We start from the raw sequence: 19,024 nt of genomic DNA, 5'->3' as shown, positions 1-19,024 counted from the left end.
ATGGTGATATAATGTTCCTGTCAGATGTCATGGGAGAGGTGGAATTGGTTAGTCAGACAAGTTCAGATAGAATCTGAGGTGTCCAATGTAACACCTGAAAACAACTCAAGTATGGGGTTAAGCAGCGTTCATCTGCTGCAGGAGACACAAGAATGAACCTCTGATCCCCGGGCCGAGAAGACGCCCCAGAGGAGGAAACGGAAATCCACTCCAGGATTCCTGCCTGGTGAACCCCACAGACACAGGAGCCCGGTGGGCTACAATCCACGGGGTCGCAAGAGTCAGACACAATTTAACAACTGACCTCACACACACATACAGCGAGAGTGAACAGCATTTACGAAAGAAGGAGACCTGATGGTGTTTACAGAGCATGGCGTCTGTGGTGTCCGACCAGGGGCTGCCCCTCTGCAGGTCACACCCCAGAAGCAGAGACGTTGATGCTGACGCAATGCAGGTGCAGAGTTACCCAAAGCTCTGCATCAGAGTTGCTCATCAGACACTTTTCAAAGTAATAGTCACTGACTGGCGCTAACTGATGGGAAGAAAGGAGCATCATGGGTACCAAATAGATCATGCAACTGGACGGGACAAGAGAGCAGGCAAAATGTTTAAGAGAGACGGGAGAGATGAGGCAGTCCTAGACCACTCAGGGGACCTTCGGTAAGCTCCTGAGCTTACTCCTTGGAAGGAAAGCTATGACCAACCTAGACAGCATATTCAAGAGCAGAGACATTACTTTGCCAATAATGGTCCATCTAGTCAAGGCTATGGTTTTTCCAGTAGTCATGTATGGATGTGAGAGCTGGACTATAAAGAAGGCTGAGCGCAAAAGAATTGATGCTTTTGAACTGTGGTGTTGGAAAAGACTCCTGAGAGTCACTTGGACAGCAAGGAGATCCAACCAAGTCCATCCTAAAGGAGATCAGTCCTGAGTGTTCATTGGAAGGACTGAGGCTAAGGCTGAAACTCCAGTACTTTGGCCACCTTGTGACTCATTTGAAAAGACCCTGATGCTGGGAAAGATTGAGGGCGGGAGGAGAAGGGCACGACAGAGGATGAGATGGTTGGATGGCATCACCGACTCAATGGACATGGGTTTGGGTGGACTCCGGGAGTTGGTGATGGACAGGGAGGCCTGGCGTGCTCCGGTTCATGGGATCGCAAAGAGTCGGACACAACTGAGTGAATGAACTGAACTGAACTGAGGATGAGGAAGGCTGGGTGCACCTGAAATGCTGCAGGAGTGACAGAAAAGACAGGATAGGGCACTGGTCACGTACCCTGCCAGGACTCACTCTAAGCTAGATGTGCTTTGAATGCTTGTAACAACCACACCGTGGTCTCCAAGGTCAATATATTTGTCTCCATTAACTCGAGTTGTTGACAGAAAATGGAACAGTAGCAGTTGATGAGTAAGCTCTACCTGCTTCCTGGACCACTGCTTGTGAGGTGAAGGGGTTGGCATAACTCAGTGAGGCTATGAGCCTTTTCGTGTAGGGTCACCCAAGATAGACATGTCATAGTGAAGAGTTCTGACAGGGACGTGATCCACTGCAGGAGGGAGTGTCAGACCGTCCACTCCAATATTCTCGCTGCGGGAACCCCATGAGCTGTACAAAAAGGCAAACAGATATGGCACCGAAAGATGAGTCCCCCAGGCTGGAAGGTGTCCAGTATTGCTGCTGGGGAAGAGTGGAGGACAGCTCCAAATAGCCCCGGAAAGAATGAAGCTATGCTCACTTGGGTCTCACCCAAGGAAGCTGCCTAAAACAAGAAGCCAATCAAAGAAACAATCACACTGACTTTCGGGTCCAGTGGTTCAGAATCCACCAGCCAATGCAGGGGACACAGAGGCTGAATTCCTGATCCAGAAAGATTCCACGTGCCGCACAGCAAATAAGCCCATGCGCTACACTAACAACTGATCCTGTGATCTGGAACCCCAACTGGAGAACCAGCACCATGAGAAGCCCTCCAACCGCAAGTCGAATAAACCAGAGCATAGCAACCAACACCAGTGTGTGTTTTAAAATTAAAAAAATATATCAAACCAAGCAGAAGTTATTAGAAATGTGAGCACTGTGACACACCATAAAACAGTTTCAAAAATTCTAAGAGAAACATCTTCAGTTTGAGTCATGAAAGCAACATTAGAAACCAGACAGGAAATATGAACCATTAAAAAATTTTTTACCTGAAATATTATTTTCAAGTATCTTTATCCAGTTAAAAATATATATCAAATCCTGGGGAAGACAGAACTATGACAACTGTGCTGAGTTTAATCACTGTTGACATGGGAACTCGTAGAATTTTGCAAGAGTGTTCAGATGCAGGAAGGCAGAGACAAAGAATAAAGGTCACTGGTGATTTACGTAAGACACAAGTAAACTAACACATCTGTCTCCTCACACATAACCCCGTGTGTGGATGTGTGTCTGTGTGTCTATGAGATAAAAACACATAAAAGTTCTACTCTAAGCGACTGGCCAGGTATTTGTGCAATACTATTAGTCATGGTCACCATGCTGTTCCTTGCATCTTTCTTTAAATCACATGACCTCCTTAGGTAATGATAGCTAGACAGGAAAACATACAAAAAAAAAAAAAAACAGTAGAACTTACTTAAGTTAATTAAAGCCTTATGTTTGAAACCGACTATCTGCTTATGTTGAGAACTCTGCAGGCAGCATTTATTCAAGGATTATTTGGTTTGGCTCTAAAACATAGCAAAACGGATGTCTTGCTCTTTCAGACACCCTTGGTGAAATGAAATACACACTACTCTGGCTTCCCTTGTGCCTCAGCTGGTTAAGAATCTGTTGCAATGCCTGGAGACCTTGGTTTGATCGCTGGGTTGGGAAGATCCCCTGGAGAAGGGAACAGCCACCCACTCCAGTATTCCAGCCTAGAGAAATTCCAAGGACTGTATAGTCCATGGGGTCGCAAAGGGTTGGACATGACTGAACGACTTTCACTTTCAATGATCCATAAGTGGATGAGAAATTCTATTTCCACAAGCTTGTGAATTGTGAATGCTTTGCTTTTGACACAAAGTTGTTGAAGGTCACCCATGTGATCTTCATGTTCTAACTGTCTTTAACATTGTCCCAAAAAATGAGGCAAGAATGGGAAAACACAAACCAAAATACAAACAAATCTGCTTGTGTGGAAGGGACAGGAACATACAGACAAAGAGATTTTGGATACAGTTACAAAGGAAATTCAGAAGAAAATAGTAATCTTATAGAGAAAACTATTGGAGAAATTTGGAGAAGGAAATGGCAACCCACTCCAGTACTCTTGCCTAGAGAATCCCGTGGACAGAGGAGCCTGGTGGGCTGCTATTCATAGGGTCACACAGAATCAGACACGACTAAAGCGACTTAGCATGCATGCATGCATTGGAGAAATTGGAAACGCACATGCAAAAAAAAAAAAATATATATATATATATATGTATATGTATATGTATATATAAGAGCTTCAATCCTTTCATTGCTCCATGTTTGACAATTTACACAGAGACTCATAGATCTACATTTAAGACCAAAAGCAAGAAAGACTCTACAGGTGAAACCTAGAGGTGGATAATCTGTGACCAAAGATTAGGTGGTTACTGATTAGAATAAACACCAACCAGGAACCCACACGGGAAACAGAACGTGAATAACCAAGCCTCAATCAAAATATTTACATCTTTGAGGGACAAGCTTAAGGAAACACAAGACAAGCCAGTGAAAGGGGAAAACTATTGGCATACCTCCGTCTGAAAAGAGACTCATATGCAGAATGTGTTGAAAAACGTACTAACTTCACTGAAAACAAACAAACAATTCACTCAGTGATGAACAAATGACTTGCAGAGACATTTAACAGAGAAAATAGACAGACGGCAATTCCACCTCTTTATCCATTCAGGAAATGGAAAGTACGACCGAAACTGGATACAATCACACATTATAATAATGAAATGAAAACAACTGACCATACTGAATACTGGGAAGGGCAGACCAATGGAAATTTTCATCTCCTGTTGGCAGAAATCAAAAATCAGAAGGCGCTGAGATCTAGCAGTTCCACACCTAAGTCTCTACCCACGAGATGAGATGGCTCAGTTCCTGACAAAGACCTGTCTATGAACATGCATCCATCAACACTGGAATGGATAAACATGGGACATGTCCCGATGATACTATGCAGGGGCAATGGGAACAGGGTCTAAATATATATATAAAAACATAAATAAGTATGTTTATATAAACGACTATGTTGAGGGAAAGAAGTCGGAAACACACACACGAGGAATGGAATAAGAGGTACAAAATACTATGTATAAAATAAATAATGGACAAAGATTATTTGAAAAATAAAAACTGTATACAACACAGGGAATAAAAAAGCCAATATTTTTTATCACTTCAAAAATAGAAATAAAATGATGAATACCTATATGTTACACCTGTAACAAAAAATATTGTACATCAACTATACCGCAATTTCAATATTAAAATAATAGAGACTCCTTGGAGGAATTCCCAGATAACTGGTTCCCGGTAGAGGCACCACATGTTTATCTTCTTCAACAGAACAGTGCCATCATTAGTTTTAGAAAATCAGCTTAAACAGACCTCTTCCATGTGGAAGGGATAACACAGCAGTTGTTCAAGAAGCACAGAATGCCAAAATGCTCAGCTGCCAACCAGGATGTCAGAAGACTGCATCTATGTTACCTACGTCTTGTGATTAAACACTGTTAGGTCATTATACACTCTGCCAAGAGACGGGTCCAATAAAAAGTGCCACCAATGCCCATTCTCTCCATTAACTGGGACGCCCTCAGATTCTCTAGAAGAAGGATGACGAGGGTCCGAAGTTGAAGGTTCTGTTGCTGAGTCTGGCCCTTGTCCTGGTTTGTGGGGCCCAGGAAACTCCAGCTGAGATAGACCCCTCACAGGTACCCAGAATGAGCTGATCTGCTAGAAGGCCTTGCTTGTTTGAGTGTGTGAGTGTGTGTTTGCATGTGTGTGTCTGTGAGGTTGTGTGTGCATGTGACACAGATATTCTTGTTTATATGTATGACCAGATTGTATACATACCTTGCTCCATGTATCTACATGAGCGTAATACAACCCTCTGTGCATCTGCTCTTTTTTTTTTTAATCTTATTTGCCTGTATGTAAAAAAAAAAGTGCTATCATTCAGAAAGTTATGAACTGTGACAGTATTTACTGTCATCGTTTTACTTATTTCAAATAACTGTGAATTCTCTGCTAAAATCTCTGAATTTGATGCTTTCTGCTCCAATAAGAAAGATGATTTCATGTCATGTTATTCTGCAAGGTAGGGGGTAGAACTCCTCTTTGCTTAATATGATTCATTTACATCTCTTCTGTGGCAAATGCAGAAGCATAGATAATGCTGTATATTGGTGACTAACCAGAAAAGAGATTGACTGATGTTTATGAAGAACTTCCTTCTTAGGTTACAGGATGCTGGCACGCCATTTACATACTGTGGATAACAAGGAGAGGACTGTGGACAGGGGCCCGCTGAGCTGTTACTATCATCAGACTGAATGCAAAAATGACTGCAAATACCTCTTCCTTACATTTTATGTCAAGTAACCACAATCATCCCCAGCTGAGAATAAGCAGTCTGTTGACTTCTGACATGGGGTCCGGTCTCCAATGAGCAGTGAAAGGTGTGAGTCAGAGCTGTGAAGTTGAGCGTGCAAACTCTACTGACATAAGGGTGTCCTCAAGTCCTGGGGAGTGAATAGTGAGGAAGGAATGTCTTGTCTGATTGGTTTCCAGATCTGACGGGAGATGCCAGTTTTTCTCAGAAGAGCTAAAGAGACAAGGAGGAGATGTTTACATGATAGAATGTGAGTATTCCAGCTTCTCTGACGGGTTGTCTTACCCAAACCATGGAACGTGTTCGGACTGATAGTCTCCATTTCACTGAAAACAGCTAGATGTCTGGACTGGTGAACCATTTCCTCTACTCATTACCAATGCAACCTTGGAAAAGCCATTCATTTTTCAGCAATCAATTCTGTCCCACAACACCAGGATGAGGTCCAAGGTTGGAATGTGGCCGTTGGTGGTCTCTGAGAAAAAGCCCCAGAACATTGACTCCTCATATTCCTCGGGCATGGAGAAATGCGATAACCCACATAGGATAATAACGACTCTTTCACAATTTTTGCTTTTATTTGACCTACATGATGAATTTTGCCTTAACTAAAGAAATTCTTTAAATATTAAAAGCTCTTCATTAGCAAGTTTACTAAGTAGAACATAATTAACTTAAAGTCCATAAATGACCACAGCTAAACTAACAGTGAAAATTTCAAACTAATTTTTACATAATTTGAAAGGGACTTTAGCAGAGACTTCTATCTCTATAGCTTAAAATAAGGAGAAATAATTCTCAAATATGAATATCAGTACATAATTTGAAAGGGGAATTAACATAGATTTCTATCTGTAATTAAAACAACAGGAAATAAATCTCAAATATTAATATCAATACTGTGACATTCTATTCAGTGATCAAATGTCCATGTTTCATCATGATGGAAAAAAAATGTGCAACAGAGCACTCTGATCTTGGTCTGATGCATTTATTTTATTTTCACTGTGGAACACAGACACAGGAACTAACCTGCAATCATTTCAGTGTTCATGTCTGACATGTTGCAATAGACTAATTTTTACCTCTTTTATTAGCTCTACTACTATGAAGTAACTCTGGATGAGGTACTAACTTTGATTTAAATAAGATTCATTTAAATTTTTTCAATTCCTTTGTAACCACGGCTGTGCTGGCAAACTGGGTCACAAAATTCCTGGATGTTTAAGTCAGCTCCTTTGAGCTCGGATGAGATGGTTGACGTTCAAACCTACTGCAGTCGCAATGAGCAACTTTGCTATCATTCACAGACTGCCCAGTCTAGAAGACTGGACGTCTTAATTCTCTCCAAGAGAAGGGGGTGTGAAGAGAGCTTTCCTAGTTCACTGTCTTAACCAGTTTTAACAGCACATCACTAGAAAGCTCAGTGAGATAGACTCTACCATCTGAGGGAAAGCTGATGATTGCATGTGAAGAATAAGACACTCTCAAATGAAAAGAAGTTAATCATATTGAGGTTTGATTTTTTTTTTTTCCTTCTGTTACACATGCAGATACAAATCTTTTCCAACTGATTCACATACCAGACAATATGCTGGTAACTTATTTTGAAAACGATGATGGACAGAAGATCACAAAAATAACTGACGGTGCTTACAGGTACTGTAGCTTACCCAGAACAAAGCAGATGTGTTCATGTGATCAGTATCATTACAGAAAGGAGAAAGGTATGCACATCACTTATATTAGGGCTTGACTGGTGGCTCAGATGGGAAAGAAGCCACCTGCAATGTGGGAGCCCTGGGTTGGGAAGATCCCCTGGAGGAGGGCATGGGAACCCCCACCAGTATTCTTGCCTCAAATCCCCATGGACAGAGGAGCCTGGTGGGCTACAGTCCATGGGGTCGCAGAGAGTTGGACACGACTGAGCAACTAAGCAGAGAACTTTTTTATAGCACACTGAACAGACGTGTGTTCACAAGGAGAGTTCAGATTTCATGTGACATAAGTCAGTGATATAGAGTTTGTCTGCTAGAGAAATGAGGCCATGTATCCACTGGGGATTCCATCAGATGGCTCTTTCAAAAGTGAGATACACTTATCCCCGATTTCAAATGGAATACTCCAGGATGTTCCATGAGTTTCTCACCGAGCATCACACAACAGAGTTTCCAGGTCCTGAAACCAAAAGGAACCGAGGTTTAAGTCTGAGTTTAGAAAACTCAAGGGTCCCGGCCATGACTGCATTCATCTCCACCACAAATGCTTTCTTCTTTGTCATGATCTTGAAAGTACTGCGTGAACCTGAACCCAATGCTCTGCAAATACCACTGGATCACACTGAAGACTGCAGAGGAAGTGTGGTCTCGAATGGCAGTCATTCTGCCATCCGGCCAATCCCCTGTGTTCACTGACATGTCCCTTTATCCGTTCTGATGCTATACCCTCATTGCAGACGGGTGGGTGTCATGTCTGGTCTTTCATGATAACAAGCGTGAGTTTTTCCCTCTGCAACATGTGTGATGTTGTTATTAAAAGTGGGTTCCTACTGCCCACCCATCAAAAGCCAAGTAAGAGGCCAGCTTCATAGAAAGGAAATTCTGCCTTTGTTCAAATGCCCACAACTGGGAGGAGGGGGGACTTCGGTCCAAAGGCTGACTGCCCCACCCCACAACTGACTCTCATGGAGTTAGAGCTCTACAGACAGACGGAGGGGGCTCCCTGCAGAAGCAACAGAGTCAACTCCGACAGTCACGTTGAAGTTGGTCGCTGGTCTGACAGGCCTCATCATGATCGGTTTAGGCACAGTTAATTGACACCTGCAGGGTCACTATAATCCCATCTCCTTGACGTCAATTCTCTGAACCGTGGCAGCTTCTGTCATGGCTACAGTCTGGTCATCCTGTAGTTAACCTGTCCCCCGGGTGAGGGTTTCAGTGTCTGTAAGACAGGATATGACCCACAATAGTATCTACTGCCCTTGGGGAGGAAATAGAGGTTCTTGTCTTTGCTTCATGAATACATTAGCATTTGGTCTCCGTTGACGGTTTTCCTTGCTTTCCCATGTTCTCATTGTTGACTAAACTTCTTCCTTGACTAAAATCTTTCACAGACAAAAGGCATGCAGAAAACACGGCGGGTGGGGTAAGGAACACAGGGTCCCGTACCGTCTCAATGGGGTCAACGTGCTTCTGAAAAATCCAGATCATTCCCCTGCCCCATTCAGCTCATGAGGGTTCATGAAAACCCCAGCAATGGACGTCTAGGATGTAGACAGAGTGGACAGGAAGAGTTAGAATTGGGAGGAGTTCTGAGTCTCAGACTCTCCATGGCCTTCTTTGATGTGCCACGGAAGACTGCATTTCACTGGGGCTCACTTAAACTCACAGCTGAATGATCTGTAGTTCACTCAGTAGCTGTGAGAACTGGAACATGTTAACTGTGTGGACTCTACCCTCATGGACACATCTGAAGACCTCCGTGCACACTCAGGCACGTCTGTAGAAAACTACCTGGAGAGCAGGGTTTGGAGACGGTGGAGGGCAGGGGTGTTGGTGAGACTTACCAATCGCTACAGGTATGAGCCAGGTGACACTCTATAACCTATAAAGGATTCTATTGCTAACATGTCTTCTGCCCTGTTTGCTATGAAATGCAGCCAAAGGACACAGTTTCACTCAAGAAGAACTTCAGAAGTATCAGGAACTGAACAATGAAAGAGGGATTCCAAGTGAAAATATAGATAACGTCACTGAAACAGGTAAAGCCCCAGAGGACCACAGGTATCCTAAATGAAAACACATCACCAGGACATTCAATTCAAAATTCCCATTGGCACCGAAATCTTTTTCAAAAGCTGTTATGAAATAATCCTTGGAAAGAGAGGCATGTCATTATTCCCCATATTCATTCTCTTTCACAGACAACTGTCCTCTATAAAAGCAGAGAGCATCAGTTGGGTGAGTGGAAATATAACACGTACAACACTGAGCTTTTTTGCACTAAGTTAACACTTTGGGGGTGGCTGTTTACTGCTTTAAGAATGGAATACATACACAATGGAGTATTACCCACCCATGAAAAAGAAACAAATCATGCCATTTGCAGCAACATGGATGGACACAGAGATGAACTTACTAAATAAAGTCAGTCACAAAGGAAAGTGAATTATCATGTCATCACTTCCATGTGGAGTCTAAAATACGATGCAAACGAGCCATTCATAAAACATAAACAGACTGTCAACACAGAAAAAATTAATGGTTACCAAAGGGGAAGCAGACAAACGGTAAATTAGGAGTTTGAGATGAGCAGATACACACTAAAATAAATAAAATAAACAACAAAGACCTACTGGAGAGCGCAGAGAACTATACTCAATGTCTTGTAATAACTTTCAGAAGAAAAATCTAAAATTGTATACAAAATATAAAATTGTATACATTTCCCTATATATATATATATGAAAGTGAAGGCTTCCCAGGTGCCTCAGAGGTCAAGAATTTGCCTGCCCATGCAGGAGACACTGGAGAGGCAGGTTCTATCCCTGGGTCGGGAAGATCCCTTGGAGTAGGAGATGGTAACCCATGCCAGTGTTCTTTTCTGGAAAATCCTTTGGACAGAGGGGTCTGGGAAGCTATATTCCATATGCTCACAGAAGAGTGGGAAATGAATCAGTGACAAAACAACAACAAAAGTATAAATGAATCACTTTGCTGTATCCCTGAAACAAACAAACACTGCACATCAACTAAATTAGAATAAAAATGAATTGAAAAAATATGGGATAACAAAATGCTTCACCTCGTCATGTGCCAAAGGTTTGGGCTTCCTTAGAAGCCCATTGATGCAAATACCCAAACACTGACACTGGTGTAGCCTCCACAGTGAGATGCTTTAAGGACAATAGAGGAGCCTGTGTGAAGCCCCGAGCTGTGAGTTATGATGATCGTTGGGGAATCCCACTGTGAATGAAGGACCTTGCAGCCAAAACACCTTCGTGATGATAAATGAGACTTCAGAGGATGTAAGTGGCACAGGTCACATAGGATATTATTTCCTACATCTCAGATTTCTGATTATGTAACATAGTAACTCTCAACCTGGCACAGGTCACATATGATATTATTTCATACATCTCAGACTTCTGAATACACAATATAGTAACTCTCAACAGAAGAGTTCATACTGGTCTGCTTACAGCTGGTTTCACCAGGTGGTAATTCTATGCAACCCCACAGGGGTACACACACAGAGGAAATTTTGTGAAATGGGTCTTGTAGGAAAATTTCTCCACTCTTTCCATCAACAACTGCTTCTATACTTTCTTTCATGCTCTGGCCAATATCATATTAATCCTAATCAGCTCAACAATGTTTTACATCATTTTCATGTTTAAAGAAAAAATAAATAAAGTAGGAACATGAACAGCATCGAAGCACTCATGTGTCCCAATCATCCAGATGAAGATAATAGACCTTTTCCTTGAAATCATCCTTTCTTCTCTCCCAGGAAATCAAGGCTCTGAACCCATAGGCTTTCCACCTATGAATCTCCTCTGCTCTTGCTGTTACTGGATTCCTAAGGTGATCAATAAATTGATTAATGCCCATATGTGTAGAGAGCAAAGGAGCTCCATTTGCAAATGCACAAAAGATGTAAATTAAATTAAGCAGAAAATCGAGTGCATGATGAAGGAGGTGATAACTCTGTTTAGGGCGCATGGTGTGAATCATGCAAGTCTCTTTGCGAGAAGGGAGAATAAAGCACAGATGGTAGTTCTATATGGTGAAATAAGGTTTCGACTAGGTGTCACGTGAGAGATGGAACTGGTTAGACAGACAACTACACACAGAATCTGGGCTGTTCTAAGTGGCACCTGAAAAAACTAAACTATGTTGTTAAACAGCGCTCATCTGCCATGGGATTGCCAGGGGTGGTAAAGATGTTGCAGAATGCAGTCTTACATGGGCTTCCAGGAGGTGCAGTGGGGAAAAAAAATACACCTATCAATACAGGAGACACATGAGATGCAGCTTCAATCCCTGGGTCGAGAAGATGCACTGGAAGAGGAAGTGGTAACCCCCTCCAGTATTCTTGCCTGGAGAATCCCATGGACAGAGGAGCCTGGTGGGCTGTAGTTCATGGGGTTGCAAGAGTCAGACACGATTTGTCAACTGAGCACAAAAACACACATAAGAGAAGTGAACAGTGTTCACTGAAGAAAGGGCACTGATGGTGTTTACAAAGCACGGGGTCTGTGGTGTCCGACTGGGGGGGCTGAGCTGCAGCTCAAACCGCAGAAGCAGAGGCCTTGATGCTGCTGCAGATGCTGAGTTACCTAAAGCTCTGCGTGAAAGTTCCTCATCAGACATTCTTCAAAGTAACAGTCATTGATGGGTGCCAACTCATGGGCCAAAGGAGAATCAAGGATACCCCACAGGGCATGACACTGGACTAGACAAGAGACCAGAAAAACGCCTAAGGGAGATGGGAAAGAGGAGGCAGTCCTAGACCACTCTGGAGACCTCTGGTAGGCTCCTGAGGACGTGGAAGGCTGGGTGCACCTGCAGTGCTGCAGGATGACAGGAAAGACAGAATAGGGCACTGGTCATGTACCCTGCCCGGGCTCACTGTAAGCTGCACGCACCTTGAATGCATGTTACAAACACACACGGCACTCCGACATCAAGGTATCTGTGTCCACTGACTCGAGCTGTTGACAGAAAACGGACAGGAGTGGTTGACAAATAAGCACTACACCCTTCACGGATTACTGTGTTGTGTGCTGAAGGGGCTGGCATAACTCAGGGAATCAATGAGCCATTTCGTGTAGGACCACCAATGACAAACGTGTCACAGTGAAGAGTTCTGACAGAACATGATCCACTGGAAGACCGAGTGGCAAACCACCCCAGTATTCTTGCTGTGGGAACCCCACGAGCTGTGTAAAATGGCAAACAGATACGACACTGAAAGATGAGCCCCTCCCGCCTCCACCGGTTGGGAGGTGTCCAACATTGCTACTGGGGAAGAGTGGAGGACAACTTCTAATAGGCCCAGAAACAATGAAGCCATGCTCACTTAGGTCTCACCCAAGGAAGGCACCCTAAAGCAAGAACTAAAACTAAGAAAGAACAACCTGGGCAGAGGGACTTCTCTAGGCGTCCAGTGGTTCAGAATCCACTGCCAATGCAGGGGACGCAGACTGAATTCCTCGTCGGGGAAGATCCCACATGCTGTATGACAACAAAGTCCATGCACCTCATCACCCGTGCCTGTGCTCAAGAGCCCAAAAGACAGAACCATCACCGTGAGAAGCCCTCCAACTGCAAGTAGAGAAAAGCAGAACACAGCACTGAGGCCCCAGTGTGTGTTTTTAAATTCAAAAAACTAATAATAATAACTGAGCAGAGGCTATAAGAAGTGTGACCACCAAGACACACCACGAAAAGGCTTTTAAAAATTCTAACAGAAAAAGTTGCAGATTGAATGATGAAAGCAACATTAGGAACCAGGCAGGAAATATCAAGCATTAAAATTTTCTATCTGAAAAATTATTTTCAGGGATCTTTATCCAATTGGCAATATATCAGATCCTGGGGAAGAGGGATCCTCTATCACAAGTGGGTTCAGTTTAATCAGTGTGGATATAGCAACTCTTAGAAGTTTGTAGGGAGATAAGGATCAGGAAGGAAGACTCAAAGGAAAAATGTCACTGGTGATTTACATAATACACAAGTGAACTAACACATCTGCACCTCACTATACTCCCTGTGTGTGTGTGTGTCTCTGTGTTAGAGACAAAAATACTTAAAAGCTCTCCTGTAAGCAACTGACAGGTTATAGGTGCAATCCTATTTGTCGTAGTCACCATGGTGTTCATTACATCTTTCCTTAAATCACATGAGCTCTTCAGATAATACAATCAACAGAAAAACACATAGGAAAAAAAAATAGATCTTAGGTTGATTAAAGCCTTATGTTTGAAAGTGAATATCTGCTTCTGTTGAGAACCCTGCAGAGTCAGCATTTACTCAAGGATTATTTCTTTTGGCTCCAAAATGTAGCAAAACTAATGTCTTCCTATTTCAGGCACCCTTTGTGAAAATCAAAACAGACATACAATACTCTAATGATCCACAAATGGATGAAAATTCTACTTTCACAAGCTTGTGAACCGTGAACATTTTGCTTTTGACACAAAAGTGCTGGGGGCTAGTCATACGACCTTCATCCTCTAACTGTCTTTATCAGTGCCCAAAAGAATATATCTACATTGGGGAAATTCACACCAAAACCCAAAGAAACCTGCTCTTGGGGAAGGGACAGGAATACACCGACAAACAGATTTTGGATATAGTTACAAGGAAATTCAGTGAAATAATTATCGTATAGGGAAAAATGCTGGAGAAACTGGAAATTCACTTGACAAAAAAAAATAATAATAATAACTTCAACTTATTCATTGCTCCATGTTTTACAAGTAGCACAGACTCGTAGACCTATATGTAAGACAGAAAGCAAGAAAGACTCTACAGGTAAAACACACGTGGATACTCTGTGGATACTCTGTGGATACTCTGTGGCCAGACATTAGGCGGTTACTCATTAGGACATACACCAAGCAGGATCCCAGATGGGGAACAGAACGTTAATAACCAAGGCTCTATCAAAATACTTACATCTGCAACCACATTAAGGAAGCAGAAGAGAAGCCAGCAATGGGGGAAAGAGACTGGCACATCTCTATCTTAAAGGGGACTCATATCCAGAATACTTTAAAAACCTACAACCTTCATAAAAAATAAAAACAATTCACTCAGGAATGAACAAACAACTTGCAGACACACTTCACGTGTGGACAGAATGGACAAATGGCAATCGCCCCTCTTTATTCATTCAGGAAGTGGAAATTGCAGGTGTAACCGCATCCCATCACATACTTATCATACTGTCTAAACTGAACACAACAGACCACACAGAACGCTGGCAGGGATGAAGCAACAGCATCTGTCATCTCCTGTTGGCAGGAAGCAAGAATCAGAAGGCGCTGAGATCCACCAGTTCCACCCCTAGGTGACGACCCAGCAGATGAGCAGCTTAGTTCCTTACAAAAACTTGTCTACGAACATGGATCCATCAACACTGGGAAGGATAAAAATGGGACAGACCCTGAAGATACTATGCAGGGCCAATGGGAATGGATCTGCAAAAAATATAGGTATTTACTCAAATGAATATGATGAGGGAAATATGCCAGATACACACACACTAATTCAATTTTTGAAAAATTCTAAAGAATACCAATTAATTATCTATTGTGCCAGAAAACTGAGGAGTAGGTTCCCAAATCTGGGCTTGGGGAGTTGGTTGAAAAGGGCTGGAGCAGGTTTCACCAGGGAGCCGAAGAGTAGTTTTGAAGCTGACAGATATACTCAGATACCACCTGGGGGAAAGTTTTCACAGCTCTATTCATCCAAAGTTTATCAACTGTACAATCTGAAAGATGTGAGTTTTTGTTGTGTATCAGTTACATCTCAACCAAGAGTTTTAAAAATTCGTCCTTCAGTTCAGCGATAGAGTTCAGTTCACTAACACAGGTCTAGTTCAATTTCTGTATTTTAGGCTTCTAATTAGGATCCATGCATTTGCTTTTTTATTATTACCATGATCATTATTTCTTCTACTAAGGGATTCCTGTCCACAGTAGTAGATACAATGGTCATCTGAGTTAAATTCACCCATTCCAGTCCATTTCAGTTCGCTGATTCCTCAAATGTCAACACTCACTCTTGCCATCTCCTGTTTGATCACTTCCAATTTGACTTGATTTATGCACCTAACATTCCAGGTTCCTATGCAATATTGCTCTTCACAGCATCGGACCTGACTTCTGTCACCAGTCACATCCACAACTGGGTGTTGTTTCTGCCTTGGCTCCATCTCTACATTCTTTCCAGAGTTATTTCTCCACTGATCGCCAGTAGCATGTTGGGCACCTACCGACAGGGGAGTTCATCTTTCAGTGTCCTATATTTCTGCCTTTTCATACTGCTCATGGGGCTCTTAAGGCAGGAATACTGAAGTGGTTTGCCATTCCCTTCTCCAGTGGACCACATTTTGTCAGAACTCTCCACCATGAACCGTCTGTCTTGGATGGCCCTCCACAGCATGGCTCATAGTTACACTGAGTTAGACAAGGCTGTGGTCCATGCGACTAGACGGGTTAGTTTTCTGTGATGGGGGTTCTCAGTCTGTCTGCCCTCTGATGGAAAAGGGTAAGAGGCTAATCAAGGCTTCCTGATGCGATAGACTAACAGAGGGATACTGGGTCTTGTGCTGATGGGCAGGGCCATGCTCAGTAAATCTTTAATCCAATTTTCTGTTGATGGGTGGTGCTGGGTTCCCACCCTTCTATTTACTTGGGGCCAACTATGGTGGAGGTAATGGAGATAATGGTGACCTCCCTCAAAAGATCCCAGGCATGTACTGCTACAGTCCGTGCCCCCAACTCTGCAGCAGGCCAACACGGTCCACGCCAGCGCCAGAGACTCCCAGACACCCACAGGCAAGTCTCCTATGGGCTCACTGCTCCTTTCTCCTGGGTCCTGGTGCGCAAGCTTCTGATGTGCCCTCCATGAGTCTATTTCCCAGTCCTACGTAAGTTCTGGCTTCTCTACAGTGGGGTTAATGGCGACCTCCTACAAGAGGACTTATGTTATACCCACGCCCAAAGTCCCTGACTGTGCGGCAGACCACTGCCAACCCGTACCACCTCCCCTGCAGATGCTAAAACACAGTTCTGTCTCAGTCTCTCTGGGTCCTGGTATGGTAAAGGTTTGTTTGGGCCCTCTGAGAGTCTCTGGCAGGAATGGGGTTTGATTCTAAATGCGAATTCGCCCCTCCAACTGTCTTGCCATCTTAGAGAAATGGAGTAGCCATCATAGTCAACAAGACAGTTGGAAATGCAGTACTTGGATGCAATCTCAAAAACGACAGCATGATCTCTGTTTGTTTCCAAGGCAAACCATTCAATATCACGGTAATCCAAGTCTATGCCCCGACCAGTAATGCTGAAGAAGCTGAAGTAGAACAGTTCTACGAAGATCTACAAGCCCTTCAAGAATTAGCACTCCAAAAATATGTCCTTTTCATTATAGGGGATTGGAAAGCAAAAGGAAGACATCAAGAAACACCTGGAGTAACAGGTAAATTTGGCCTTGGAGTGCAGAATGAAGCAGGGCAAAGACTAATAGAGTTCTGCCTAGAGAATGCACTGGTCATAGCAAACACCCTCTTCCAAAAACACAAGAGAAGAATCTACACATGGACATCACCAGATGCTCAACACCAAAATCAGATTGATTATATTCTTTGCAGCCAAAGATTGAGAAGCTCTCTACAGTCAGCAAAAAATAAGACCGGGAGCAGACTGTGGCTCAGATCATGAACTTCTAATTGCCAAATTCAGACGTAATTAGAGAAAGTAGGGAAAACCACTGAACCATTCAAGTATGACCTAAATCAAATCCATAACAATTATACAGTGTAAGTGACAAACAGATTTCAGGGACCAGATCTGATAGACAGAGTGCCTGATGAACTATGGACAGAGGTTCATGACATTATATGGGAGACAGGGATCAAGATCATCCACAAGAAAAGGAAATACAAAAAAGCAAAATGGCTGTCTGAGCAGGCCTTACAAACAGGTGTGAAAAGAAGAAAAGTGAAAAGCAAAGGAGAAAAGGAAAGCTATACCCGTTTGAATGCAGAGTTCCAAAGAATAGCAAGGAGAGATAAGAAAGCCCTCCTCAGTGATCAATGCAAAGAGACAGAACAAAACAATGGAATGGAAAAGACTAGAGATCTCTCACAAGAAAATAAGAGCTACCAAGGCAACATTTCATGCAAAGATGGGCTCAATAAAGGACAGAAATTGTATGACCTAAAAGAAGCAGAAGATATTAAGAAGTGGCAAGAACACACAGAACTGTACAAAAGAGAGCTTTATGACCCAGATAATCACAGTGGTGTGATCACTCACCTAGAGCCAGATCCTGGAAAGTGAAGTCAAGTGGGCCTTAGGAAGCATCACTACCAACAAAGCTAGTGGATGTGATGGAATTCCAGTTGAGCTATTTCAAATCCTAAAAGATGATGCTGTGAAAGTGCTGCACTCAATATGCCAGCAAATTTGGAAAACTCAGTAGTGGCCACAGGACTGGAAAAGGACAGTTTTCATTCCAATTCCAAAGAAAGGCAATGCCAAAGAATGCTCAAACTATCACACAATGCACTCATCTCACACACTATAATGCTCAAAATTCTCCAAGCCAGGCTTCCATAATATGTGAACTGTGAACTTCCAGATGTCCAAGCTGGTTTAAAAAAAGCAGAGGAATCAGAGATGAAATTGTCAGCAACAGCTAGATCATCAAAAAAGCAGACAGCTCCAGAAAAAAAGCTATTTCTGCTTTATTGACTATGCCAAAGCCTTTGACTGTGTGGATCACAATAAACTGTGGAAAATTCTGAAAGAGGTGGGAACACCAGGCCACGTGGCCTGAAACTTGAGAAATCTTATGGCATCTGGTCCCATCACTTCATGGTAAACAGATGGGGAAACAGTGGAGACAGTGTCAGACTTTATTTTGGGGGGCTCCAAAATCACTGCAGATGGTGACTGTAGCCATGAAATTAAAAAGACGCTTGCTCCTTGGAAGAAAAATTATTAACAACTTAGCATATTAAAAAGTAGAAACATTACTTTGCCAACAAAGGTCTGTCTAGTCAATGCTATGGCTTTTCCACATGACTTGGATTGTATGAGTTGGACTAAAAAGAAAGCTGAGTGCAGAAGAACTGATGGTTTTGAATTGTGGTGTTGGAGAGGACTCTTCAGAGTCCCTTGGACTGCAAGGAGATCCAACCAGTCCATCCTAAAGGAAATCAGTCCTGGGTGTTCACTGGAAGGACTGATGTTGAAGCTAAAACTCCAATACTTTGACCACCTCATGCAATGAGCTGACTCATCAAGATTGAAGGCAGGAGGAGGAGGGGACGACAGAGGATGAGATGGTTGGATGGCACCACCGACTCAATAGACATGAGTTTGAGTAAGCTCTGGGAGTTGGTGATGGACAGGGAGGGCGGGCGTGCTGCAGTCCATGGGCTTGCAAAGAGTCGGACACGACTGAGCGACTGAACTGTACTTATGATCATCACAGTGCTGGTGTCATCCTGGAAGCAAACTGCCCAAGCGAGTACCATTTAGAGAGTGGCTGTCCACAGGTTCTTTAATCTAGTTTGCCTGATCCATGGACAGGCAGGAGGATGGTTAAAAGAACCTGGTGTCAGGGGCTACATGTAAGGCAAAAAT

At 43.0% G+C, this 19,024-nt stretch overlaps 1 pseudogene; it reads left to right on the top strand.

Moving 5' to 3' along the window:
* The first annotated feature begins 373 nt into the window (after positions 1–373).
* LOC133052988 (allergen Bos d 2-like) lies at positions 374–9,435 on the top strand (annotated as a pseudogene).
* The last annotated feature ends 9,589 nt before the right edge of the window (positions 9,436–19,024 follow it).

This window comes from Dama dama, chromosome X (genome assembly GCF_033118175.1).
Source record: "Dama dama isolate Ldn47 chromosome X, ASM3311817v1, whole genome shotgun sequence".
NCBI lineage: Eukaryota > Metazoa > Chordata > Mammalia > Artiodactyla > Cervidae > Dama > Dama dama.
The sequence above is the reverse complement of the archived record's forward strand: the minus strand, read 5'-3'. Positions and strand labels throughout refer to the sequence as shown.